Source organism: Pogoniulus pusillus, chromosome Z, assembly GCF_015220805.1.
Source record: "Pogoniulus pusillus isolate bPogPus1 chromosome Z, bPogPus1.pri, whole genome shotgun sequence".
NCBI classification, from domain to species: domain Eukaryota; kingdom Metazoa; phylum Chordata; class Aves; order Piciformes; family Lybiidae; genus Pogoniulus; species Pogoniulus pusillus.
Window position 1 is genome coordinate 28,342,268 of NC_087309.1, and position 13,448 is coordinate 28,355,715.

A 13,448-nucleotide genomic window follows, 5' to 3' on the forward strand; every position below is an offset into this window, starting at 1 on the left:
CTTGTCTCCTGGCTCCTCTGGACACTGTGTGTCTCCAGGATTTCTAGTCTTAGCAGGAGACTTTGAGGTGCAGGCAGGATGTCTTTTGATGTACAGTCTCAGCACAATGTCACACTGGCTATGCAGGCTGATCACATGGAGGCATCCAGAGTCTGTTCCTGGCAAATTATTGATAGTGGAGTTTACTGGCAAACAATAAAGCAGTAAGCAATGGCAGCAGGCAACAGCAGGCACGAATAGAAAGGCACAGCACAGCAGAGCACAGCACATCTCTTTTATCAATGTGGGTTTGCTAGTTTCAAGCTAGCTAGAATGTTTTGGTAAGAAGGAACTAGATTACAGGCTGTGAAAGGAAAACAATGGTGATGTCTACTTTCCTCATCGGCTTGCTGAGATGTATAAGAATAAAAGCAAAACATAGGTAAGGAAGTCTTCTCTCAGTCCTCTCCTCTGCCACTGGCTAGCTCCAAGCTGGATCTCACTCTCTAACCTCACCCTCCATTTTCTTTTTCTAATCCACTTTGCTTCCCAACCCCCTGGCCAAACCTTCATTCTTCCTTGGGACTGGAGTAAGGTTGAGAGGGGTAGGGGGAAGGTGCAGGGGTGGTTGAGATCCCCTCCTGGGGACTCAGGTTTCTGGGAGGGGAGTTGTGTTTCTGTATTACATCAGGACATCAGGACAAACTGCCCCAGCACCACGGAAACACCCTGTGAGCCAGTAAGCAAACCACCTAGCTGTCAAAGCCATGCCAAATATACCCCACAAACCAAGAAGCCATCTCACCATGTTCTGCAAAAGCCTTTGGCAACAAAGCACCCTAAAAGCCAAGCTGCAAAAGTCTCCGGAAGGCTTTCCTCCAGAGCAGTTCTTGCCACGTGGCTCAGCTTCCATGTGGCGGGTGCCATCATTGTTTACTTTGTGCAGCTGCCTGTTCTTCAGGATTACAAATATTGCAGCTCCAGTATACAAAGGTCATGAGCAAACTGACCATATCTCTATAGAAGCCTCTGTAAAGGTTCATGCCAGCTGCCTTACTTTAGTGGCTAGAGGCCAGTCAATGTAAAGCCACGAGTCTCTTTCCTACTCTAAAATTGTTGTTTGCAAACTTTCAGATGTGACTTAAACTGTTTAAATTGCCTGGAAATATCCTTTTTGTAGATAAACCTTCCCACTGCTGAATATCTGAACCTGTAAAGTGTTACAGAGAGATTTTGTGTTACTGATGTAACATGTTTTGTTAATGTATTGATTGCTTATTAAATATTACATATTAATAATATTTGTAATGAGAAATGTCACCTGTACCTGGGGAGGAAGGCTATGTTATGGGGGGAATAAAGGGTGCTGAAAAGGGTGGTGAATTATGTGACTAAAACCTTACAATTCCAAAGTATGGCAACACATGTGGGGTTGCTTTGCACCCTGCAGAAAGAGCTTAAGAAGTTTTTGTCTGACCTAAACACTGTGAAGGGTTTTGACACACAGCCTCTTCTTTACAGGTGAGGAACAGAAGCTGCTGAAAGTGACCTATTGTCCAGAGGAAACTGTACTCTGGTCAACTAACTGAACTCTGGTCAACTACAGCTGAAAGATTAGGCAAAATTTCACTAACACAGGGTTTGTTAGAGAAGGAAAAGTGTTGCTAGATTAATTTCTGATGTCATTCTGATGAAGATAAAGGAGGAGAGTGAGATTCACAACGTGCTCTTCAGGAAACACAGCTTTCAGCAGTTCTCGTTTCATTGTGGACAGCACAGAAATAGCAGGATATGCTTGTTTTAATAGTGGGGAAGTAATCTCATGGTGAGTTTTCTGAAGTCTTGGTTTCGCTCTTGTATGATCAATTTGTTTGAAAATGTGACATGCATGCCCTGTGGGAGGAAAAAGGAGAAGGGAAAAAAAATCTACTGCTTCATTCTGTGGGGTGGAATGTCCTCCACCTTTTGCTGTTCCCACACCAGTGCTGCGCTTACACAGAGACATTCTGCTGTGAGTGACAGCAATGCCAAAGTGCAGGCAGGAGAGGCAGTATGAGTGGAGCCACAGGAGCACCTGTGACAAAATATGAATAATTTCTTTGAATCCCCCCTCATTTCCACATCTTTGCCATTGTTGTTTTGTCTCATGTGTTGCTGTGAGTTACACTGAAGATATCAACTCAGCACAGCTCTTTATAAAGTTTCCCCACTCCAGCTTCCCACCTCCCCTGAAAATTGAGTACCCTGACACACCATCTCAAGATTTTCTTCGCAGAAAAGCAACATATAGTGACAGATGTGAAAGTGACTGATGTGGCAGTGACTATTGGCATAGCTTTACTGTTAACCCCAACTGCCAAGTCAGAGCTTTAAGACTATGCTGCATCCAAGAATTAATTTATGGAAGAGGCATGGAAAGCATGAGCATGAACCTCTCCAGTTTTAAAATTTTCACCCACGATGCTTCAATGAAAGCTCACCTCATATGGAGAGCAGGCTTTGCTTTTACAAAAGATCCTTCTAGAAAAGTCTCCTTTTTCATAAATTACCGAGGAAGTGAATTTTTGTTTGAGTATTTGTTGTGCCAGGTTTAAAAGCTAAATTGAATAGCCTACTATAAGAAAGGCAACTCATGCTTTGCCCAGACAAAGAACCTCAGCTCAGCATTGCCTATGGAGCGAACAACAAAACCTCCACAGCATGCTGCTCACGTACAGATGGAGCCTGGGGTTTGTTTTCATGCACACTGTCCTTTAGCCTGGTGACAAGCAGATGTGGCAAACCAACATTCCCATACGCTAGGTTTTTACACCCCCATATGAGTGACTGCCAAAGTGATTGTGTGAACAGCTCTGTCTTCCGTTAATGGACAATTGACTAAAAGGGTGCCTGAAAATGCTCTTAGTGGCCTCTCATAAATCCTTACCGATGAACCTAAAATTCTGCTGATGGCATGAATCAGTACACTCCATTTCCAGGCAATATTCAAACCAAAAGTAAATGACATAGTGGTACCCCTGGGGAAAGACTTAATAGTAGCACTGTGCTTTATCTCAATTGTTTGTTTCTATTTTCATTTTTCTCCATTTAGCTACGGGGAAAACTGTAGTAGCACAGAATCACCTACATGTTTTCTGTCCATTCAGAAGGCAAAATTTCAAAACAAGCATTCTCAGTTAACAAATAATTATTATGTTTGGTTCCAAAATTAATTCAGTTTGTAATAATAACAACTTGAAGGTCCTTATGAATACAAATGCCAAAATATTCCATTTCATCAAGGCATTTATTTCCACTACGTATCAACTGAAATCCACATATCCCTGCAGAAAGTTTAAGCTTCTAGAAGGTGAAAATATTTTGAAGGAAAAATCTTGAAATAAAAAAAATAAAAATCTCCTTAACTCCTCAAAACATTCCAGGACTTCTTTTTGTTAATCTCAGAGATTTCAAAATTAATTGCGCTGTCCTGACAGCCTTGGATTTCCTCAACTAGGGATTTTGAAGACAGTAAGTATATTTCACCTTGAACTGACAGCCTTTCACCCCCTTGCTGCTTATACTTTCTTTACTTCAATTCCTGAACTTTCTATTTGCCATGGTCTGAAAGACACAACACAGTAAATATCCTTCTGGTCAGTTCTTCCACAGTAAGATGATTGTGCCTGAGTCCCTAGAGACTTTTTTTGTGAAGCTTTCCCTTGCTGTTTCTCAGGGATCTGGAGGCTGTCAGTGGTATTTTACAGATTCCTAGACATCAGGGGTGCAATTTCCAGGAGACAGGAGGGAAGGAGTCTTCCTTCATTTTTCAAACCCTTGCAGTGTAATATAGTTATTAATGGGTTTCCATTCCCTTTCATATTAGAAAAAGCTTCTAAAGAAGCATGTTTTGAATTCAGATTAGCACGAGGTCTATCATTAACAGTTATAGAAAAGGACTGTTTTTCCAATACAGCTGCTATGGCTATTATTTTTAATTACACTCCTGCTGCTGTAAATTGGTTGTGCTTTGTTACCACAATAATTTAAGAGAGAAGGTGAGACATAGAGTACAGAGGGGGTGCAAGAAAACATGAAGGCATTGGCATCAACAGCAACTGAAATGTTCTACCTTGAACAAGAGATTTGGTATAATAAAGGTAAAAAACAGCATGTGAAAACCACTAAATCCAGACTAAATTAAAAGTTAAATTATGCATGATGTATAAGCAGGCAAGATGTAGTACATGCTGGCTTTCACTTGCCTGGGAGTCTAAACTTAACTCCTGGCAACTGGAGACAATACTAAGACATGGCATTGTCCAAGCCTTTTATTTTTTTTTTTCTCCTTTATTTCCCCCCTCACTCCCCAGTAAACTTCACAATGTTCTTTCTTGTAGATATTCCACAGTTTTCAGAAATGGTAGGTGTGCTAGTTTCAGGCTAAACCATTCTCAGCATGTTTTTTTTTTTTTTTTTTTTTTTTTTTAGTTGGTTTTTGTTTTGTGGGTTTTCATTGTGTTTTGTTGTTGTTTCTTTGTTTGTTTGATGTTTTTTTTTTCCCCAAAAGGCATTTTACCTGTGAGTCTCACAGTTCATTTTGCATTAGAACATCCCCATCCACTTACTGCCCCTCAAAATGTGGTGATGCTTTAGCTTACTGAAGAATGGGCCAGGTGGACTTTTCAATCCAGATGTGGTGAAATGAAACACAGATATGAACTTTGCAACACTTTTCTATGACTCTAGTTTACAGTTTTGGTTTCTTTGATCATCTGTTCTGTTGGCTTTCTTTCTAGTTTTTGGTTTCTTTGTTTCATCATCTGTTCTTGACTTAGCTTAGTATGTTTTTGTTGTTGGTTTTTTTTCTTTCCAATTCTCCAGCGAAAAAGTCATAGAATCATAGAATCATAGAATCAACGAGGTTGGAAGAGACCTCCAACATCATCCAGTCCAACCTATCACCCAGCCCTATCCAGTCAACTAGACTATGGCACTAAGTGCCTCATCCAGGCTTTTCTTGAAGACCCCCAGGGACGGTGCCTCCACCACCTCCCTGGGCAGCCCATTCCAATGGGAAATCACTCTCTCTGTGAAGAACTTCTTCCTAACATCCAGCCTAGACCTACCCTGGCACAATGTGAGACTGTGTCCCCTTGTTCTATTGCTGGTTGCCTGGGAGAAGAGGCCAACCCCCACCTGGCTACAATGTCCCTTCAGGTAGTTGTAGACAGTAATAAGATCACCCCTGAGCCTCCTCTTCTCCAGGCTAAACAGGCCCAGCTCCCTCAGCCTCTCCTCATAGGATTTGTGCTCCAGGCCCCTCATCAGCTTTGTTGCCCTTCTCTGGACATGCTCCAGCACCTCAACATCTCTCTTGAATTGAGGGGCCCAGAACTGGACACAGTACTCAAGGTGTGGCCTGACCAGTGCTGAGTACAGGGGAAGAATAACCTCCCTTGTCCTACTGGCCACACTGTTCCTGATGCAGGCCAGGATGCCACTGGCTCTCTTGGCCACCTGGGCACACTGCTGGCTCATCTTCAGCCTACTATCTATCAGTACCCCCAGGTCCCTTTCTTCTTGGCTGCTCTCCAGCCACTCAGTCCCCAGCCTATAGCACTGCTTGGGGTTGTTGTGGCCAAAGTGCAGAACCCTGCACTTGGCCTTGTTAAACTCCTGAGCTCATTTAAACATTTTGTGGCAAAAGCCCTTTCACTGTGTTCCAGCCAGCCACCAACAGAAACACTGACTCAGTCAGAATCATAGAATCAACCAGGTTGGAAGAGATCTCCAAGATCATCCATAAATACCTTCCAAAGTAGCTAAACTATGGGTACATGCTACTACAGGGCAACTGACTACAGTCTCAGGTTTGTGCTGCTTGTTCCATGTTGTGGAGGCAAGGAATTAATGTGGCCAAGTCAGGAATTTATATAAAAATAGGGTTATTTTATTTTCCTGAAACCCTGCCCCCAAAACTATATATAGAAATTAATTTAGTTTTAATTAGCATATTCAGTTCGTTTGAGAAGATCTACAGGATACCATAGGTAATTCGACTATTTTGGAAGTCAGAAGTTGGAAAAGGCTTTTAGCTATTAAATTATAGTGTTCCTGCTAATAATAAAGCTGAGCCAGAGTTACAGGTGAGCCAGGCTGGCTGAAAGAAGGGCGGCCCAGCTGCTTGTCCCCTTGGGTTCTCTTTCAGAGGCCGTCTGAGGGTCATTAAGGCCTACTCAGCCTGCATAAAGGGTGCTAATGGTTGGAAGGCATCCTTAGTCCTTCGGAGCAGGGTGCCAGGGGCTCCTTCTGCAGAATCTATCCAGGCAGGGGAGAACTCTAAGGTGGGCATGAATTCTAAGGCAGGAACGAAACCCAAGGCAGGAAGTCCCCCAATATTTATACCCTTCCTAGACAAAGAGCAGAGTTACCACTGCCTAGGTGCGAAGAGCACAGCCAATCCCAGCCCGATTCCAGCGCGGGCATTGCATGGGGCACCCCTCGTGCCAGAAGGGCCCCTTGCTGCCCCCCTTCACGCCTGCAGGGCAGGGGGTTGTGACAGGTCTTTTCATGCCTTTTCCTCTCCCGTTCAGACCTCAGAAGGAGAGGAATTTAGGGGGTATACAGGACTCCAGGACACCCCAGAAGGAAGTGACAGTATCAGCTGCCATAATAAAAATCATCTTTGCAGCAGTCTCTTGCCAGGTCTGCACTGCATTCCTGTGACAGAGAGCAGCTATGAGAGCAGGAAGAATAAAGCATCCAGGTGTTGTGCTGTTCAATCAACTCCATGCCAGCTGGGAGTACATTGTGCTTCTCTTGAACATGCCGTGAAAGCTTGGTGGGTGATATACACCCCTAGCCCATTTTTTACACTTCTCTCTGCTTCAGTCAACGGTAATGGAATCTGATCAGTAACTGTCAGTCCTTTCACCACCAGGCATTTATTATAATTTACTCTGTAAATACAGATGAGCAATGAGCTGCAACACTGGATCCAATCACTGGAACACAGGAAAGGTCTAAATTTGATTCAGACTCCGCCACATGAGTCCACGTGTATCACAAGAGGCAAATAATGACCTTTCTTTCATGTTTGGCAAGGGAATTAAACAATGTTGCTCCATACAAAGTCTTAAATCTCTAAGATAAGGCCCACAGAGTTTTCACAGGAATATTACTCTTTGTAAACAAAACCCCACCCCTCCCCCCAAAAAAAACAAACTGGAACAACAGCAACAGCCCCCTGCCAAAACAAACAAACAAATAACCCCAAACCCACAAAAACATTAAAAAAAAAAATCTTACTAATATTTCCTAATTCTCAACAAACTAATATTTTCTCTGGAAAGCAGAGCAAAAGGTACAAAATTAAAGTAATGCATTTGAAGATTCATGTGGAGAGGATCCATTTTCTGGGAGAGATGAGCACGCACTGCAGAGGAGGAGAGAGGTGGCAGCAGCTCATGCTTGCATTGCAGGGAGCACAAGGTCCCACCACTTACAGAATCAATGAATCATCAGATGGTCTGGGCTGGAAGGGACCTCTAGAATTCATCTAGTCTGGACCCTTGCAGTCAGCAGGGACACCCCCACTAGACCAGGTGACCTAGGACCCTGTCAAGCCTCAACTTGCATGTCTCCAGGGAAGGGGCCTCAATCACCTCCCTGGGCACCACCCTCAAAGTAAAGAATTTGTTCCTAACATCCAATCTAAATCTGCTCTTCTCAAGCTTGAACCCATTGCCCCTCATCCTGTCACTGCAGGCCTTTGTAACCAGCTTCTCTCCATCCTTCCTGTAGGTCCCCTTCAAGTACTGGAACGGTGCAAGTAGTTTCCTCCGGAGCCTTCTCTCCAGGCTGGACAACTCCAGCTCTCTCAGCCTGTCCTCATAATGACATCACTCGCTGTGACATGCAGTGGTAGGCAGCATGTGTCAGGGTTATAATGTTTTTCATTTAGGAACTAGCTTTGGTTGTCACAGCAATCACATTTGTCTTACTTTACAGTGCCCTTTGAGGCTGTGATGCAATGGCAGTGCTGGAAAGAGATACTATGCTGATCCATGCCTAAGACCTCTCCTGGCACAGGTATGCCCTCTTCCAGGGAGCAGCCCTGCTGAAATACTGCCACCCCAGGCCAGGAGTGATCCAGAGACCTCTCCCATCAAAGAAATGTCATGCAACTTAGTTTGACCATGAAGAATCATTTCTGGCCCAGGAGGCTGTGATGGTGACCAGCCAGCCTCTGGACAGTCTTTCAGACTGCCGGTGAGGTGCAACCAAGGGGCTCTGGTGATGCCTATGGAAACAGCACTAAACCAAGAAACAGTGGGAGCGAGATGACTCCACCACCTCCCTGGGCAGCCCATTCCAATGCCAATCACTCCCTCTGCCAACAACTTCCTCCTAACATTCAGCCTGTACTTCCCCTGGCACAACTTGAGACTGTGTCCCCTTATCTATTGCTGGTTGCCTGGGAGAAGAGACCAACCCCCACCTGGCTACAACCTCCCTTCAGGTAGTTGCAGACAGCAATGAGGTCCCCCCTGAGCCTCCTCTTCTCCAGGCTAAACAACCCCAGCTCCCTCAGCCTCTCCTCATAGGGTTTGTGTTCCAGGACCCTCACTAGCTTTGTCATCTTTCTCTGGACACCTTCCAGCACCTCAACATCTCTCTTGAATTGAGGAGCTCAGAACTGGACACAGGACTCAAGATGTGGCCTGACCAGTGTTGAGTACAGGGGAAGAATAACCTCCCTTGTCCTACTGGCCACACTTTGCTGAAGTCCAGGTAGACTCCATCCACAGCCTGCCCCACATTCACCAGGTGGGTAACCTGATCATAAAAGGAGATTAGGTTGGTCAGGCAGGACCTGCCCTTCCTGAACCCATGCTGTCTGGGCCTGATCCCTAGGCCATCCTGTAGGTGCTTTGTGATGGCACTCAAGACAACCTGTTCTATCACCTTGCCTGGCACTGAGGTCAGGCTGACAGCTCTGTAGTCCAAGCCAAACCTGAAATTCATAATTGATTCAATACATCTGTATAGAAAAAGGGAAAAAGAAAAAAAAAAGTAGGGGAAGGGGCAAAAAACCACCTTTTCCAGGTTATTGTGGATTCTGCTTTAACACAAACAATACTCCATCTTCCAAGAGATTACACAGAACATGAAACAGTAGAAATCAATTTAGAATTTGTGGATTTCTTAGCAACTATCTCACAGAGCCTTGTAAAACCTTTGTATTTCTTATATTTAATTGCATCATTAGTCCTTGCTAAAACAAAATTATAGAGTTTGGGGGTTTCAAAATGTGGTATTTCTCTTTTCAGAAGATCTTGCCTCAAAAATTCCTTTTTACAGGGCAATGTGGTAGGGAAGAGCTTCCAGTACTTCCAGTGGCCATCATGGGATATTATCAGAGATCCTTGTGTTTAAGCATTTAAAAATATCATTTCCCTCCACGATCCTAACCTTAGAGAGCATTTTACCATGTGGGGCTTATTTACCAATGAGTGATACCATGTGTTGTCTGCAATGGGAAACTAGAGGGCTTGGAGGCTAAATTTCTGGATTTGGGCTTAATCACTTAAATTTATGCTGATGTGAATTTGCTTCTTCCAGGGACTTGTCCAATGCCTCTCCTTGATGGTTTCCAAGGAAGTCTGCAGAAGTGTGCCAGCAGAGCTGGCAGACCAGCGGTGCAAAAGCTGCAGTCTGAGACCCTCACTTAGAGCTGCTGCAGCCCAGGGCAGCATGGGTGGCAGAGACAGAGCCTCCCAAGTGACCTCCCAGCAGGGAGCCACAGCCAGCACACAAGCAGCCAGCACTGACCAGGGATACCACAGAGACATTTGTCTCAGAGACAAATAATGCAGAGGGCATGAGGCATCTAAATATAGTGACACCACAGCTATTAATTGCTATGTTAGGAGAGGAGCAGCTGAGACACATGTGAGCAAGGCTGGGCCCCAGAGATGCTCATGGCAATGGAAATAGTTGCCATGGAGACAACAAAGAAAGGCAGACCAAAGGAATCACCAATATGCAAGAGTCTAAGAGTGCCTGAAGCTGAATAATACAGGGTGATGCTACCACTGCTCCAGTATTATTTCTCAGCACAGGAAGAACAGAAAAGCTGAGCCTGTATCATTTTCTCAGCTTTGCTGCAGCTGGTGGCCAACTACTTTGTTATTGGCACTTACATTTAACAAAAAAAGCCAAACCAAACAAAAATAAAATCCTACAACCAAACAAATTGATAAACACAACCCAGCAAAAAAACTCAGCTGCAATAAAGGAGTAAAACCTTTAACAAACTTAATGGCTCCCCATGTCTGTGCTGGAAGAATAATTTCTGCTGATGTTATGGTGTGGTATTTAACTCACTGTGAGCCACAGAAAACAGTCTTAACACAGGAGAAGGAGAGAAGAAAAATCAATAATGCCTAATCTTCGGGAAGCTAAAACCATAAGGAGCATAAGGAAGATTGCAGCTCTCATTAAGTCATATATTGCTCCTCCCTGCACATCTGCTTCTCTGAGACACTTTTCACAGTTTCAAGGTCACATGGAACGTAAAGCAGTGTGACTGGGACAGTCTTGGGTTTTAACTTGAACCTAAACCAATCTTCCATTCAAAACACAAAAAATCCTATGTGGCAAATCAAAAAGGATAAAAGAAGCACAGAAGCCTTCTGTATGCAGGGAAGAAAACAAAGAAAGAAAGAAAGATGTTTTGCAATCCATACGAAGAAGTTTGTAGTAATTCCAAAAGGAAATTGTTGCCATTTTTACAAAGAGAAATAAAAAGTGCTTTTAAGTTGCATGCTATAACTTTATTACCATTTTAACGTGCCTGCAATTAGTTTATATCCCTGGTTTTAGTAGAGATGTCTTCACGGTGGGAGCATTTGAGGATATTTGTTCTCTTTACTTGGAGTAAAAAAGGCAAAGAAAGAATGAAACATGGCTGTTGTTGCTGCCACTTTCACAGGGAAAATGGAAATATTTGGATCCTTCTGGTGAATGGCAAGTATTAATTCTGTTTAATTTGTGTAGCGTTATCCACAGCACAGCTTGAAAATGGGTATCCATGAGGTTTTTTTGTGGTAACATGCCAGTGCTTACAAGGCTGTGAAATACCCTGTCAGCTAAACACACCACACAATGTATATTTTCTGTTTAAGAAATGAACACACATAAGTAATTTGCACAGAGAATAGAGACATAGAATAGTTTGGGTTGGAAGGGACCTTCAAAGGTCATCTATTCCAAACCCCCCACATTAAGCAAGGTCATAAACTAGACAGGTTGCTCAGACTCCAGTCCAACTTCACCTGGAATGTTGCCAGAGTTGAGGGTTCTACCAGGTCTCCAGCCTTCCTGTACCAGTGTTTCACCACCCTGAGTGTTAAAACATCTTTGGGTGTTCTGTTTCACTGGTCATTTATCTTAACCTTCTCTCAACCTACTCCAAGATGGTCCTATGATTCTGTAAGCAATTTATACGTAGCTTAAGCCAGAAACGTATATCAGTAGGATGTGAGTGCTTGACTTCTCTATATTCTTTTGAGAGCCAGACATCCTAGTGCATTTGAACAGCAGAGGGATGGGTGACTGACAGGTCAGGAGCAACGAGAGAGAGAAGGCACCTTGCCACCAACCAGTCTAGTCTGTCTGTTATGCCTCTTTCCTATCTTCTCACACTTTTGTACTGCCTGAGAAGATGCAAGTGAAATAGAGAACTCTGACACAGAGCAACTGAAGTTGTATGGCCCTGGGCAGACTGATCCATTTGGAGATGACCCTGCTCACCGCCAGGGGGTTGGACAAGACAATGTTTGAGGGTCCCTTCCAACCCAGTGCAATCTGTGAATATGTGTGTAAAAGAGCTAAAATGTGCTTTGTTCTGCATCTGCAGAGTCCTAGGCAACCATTTACTGTCCTATTGCATGCATGGAAGTGCACACCAGACTCCGCTGCTGTGCAAAGTGGTCAACAGAGTGCTCCTAATTTTATTTCCATTCAACTGCTTAGAAGTAAGGCATTTAAAAATATTTGCTGAGCTAGGTAACTGCTTTCCCTTTCTGAAGCCTAAGGTAGCTCAGCAAGAATTATTTTTAGGATATGAGCTGCCATGGTCTAAAAACTACACTTGACTCTTCTGAAGAAGGAACTTCCTGGGAGTCCTCTTTTGTACTGTCATTGGTCGCTTTCTCAAGCAAAATACCAAACTGAAGCATTTGGTTGAACTTACATAGGCATACTCTCTGGCTTGAAAAATGAATTCTAGGCAATTGCAAATGCTTCACAGTCCTCTGCCTTGCTGAGATCATCTCTTCCTAGGGAAGATGCATAAAATTAAATGAATGTATTTTGTAGAGTTTTGGAGACTTTGTGAAGTGAACTTATAATATAGTAAGTGTAAAATATAATTAACGTAAATGCAACAAGATTTTTTTTTCCTCACCTAAAGGCTGGATTCATATGGCAATAATGAAAGAAATAGATTGTTGTGCAGAGAAGATAAGTTGCTAGCCATTCATAATTCATGTACTCCCTAAAGGGTTGAGTGAGTTCTAGGAAGGAGAAAGTAAAATTGGTTTATGGGGTATTTTTCTGGAATCAAAGTTTTAATTAACTTCTTGTGGCTTTCAAGTTTAGGAAGAAACAAAAAAGAAACTGAGGTCACTTATCTACAAGCTGTGTGGTTGCTGTGGGTTAAGCCAGACCAACAGCTAAGCACCTGTGTAGCCACTTGCTACTTGGAAGGTGAAAAATTCATGTGCTGAGATAAAGACCATTAAATACGTAAGAGATGCTGGGGGAGTGGGGGAGAGGTGTACAGGGAAGGAATAATATAAACACAATCTTTCTTCACCTCTCAGAAGCAAACTGATGTCCAGCCAGTCTTTGATGCATATTAGGGAAAAAGCAGCCCTCCAGCCTTCACCATTGACCATGACATTGTATGACATGGAGTATCTCTTGTCTAGCTTGTGCCACCTGTTCTGTCTGTGCCTCCTCTGGCCTCTTCCCATCATCCTGTCACTCCCAGACTGCTCACTGCAGAAGGCAATGTTGGAAACAGTCAGCCTCGAAGCTTTGCAAATGCTGCCCAGCAACAACCAAAACACCAGTGCCAATTTGGACAAAAGGCAAAGCAGAGCACCCAGTGGTGGAAAGACCAGTCCCAGTAGAGTGGTTCAATTTGTTTTCTCACACTTTCTCAGCTGACTAGAAATGCACTCTGAAGATGTACTGTAAAGAGTAGTTTTCAGTGTTACTGATCAAATCACTGCACACTCCTATTTCCACCTCTGCTTCTTTTGGAAGTTGTGTTTGAAAGTCAGACTGAGCAGAAGGTTTCTGGCAGAAATCTGTTACAAATCCAGCATTGTCCTTTCTCAGTTTAGATTCAGACCAGCAAGATGCCTAAACCTGGTTGTTTAAAGATTTATGTTGTCCCAGCCACCATTTTAAAT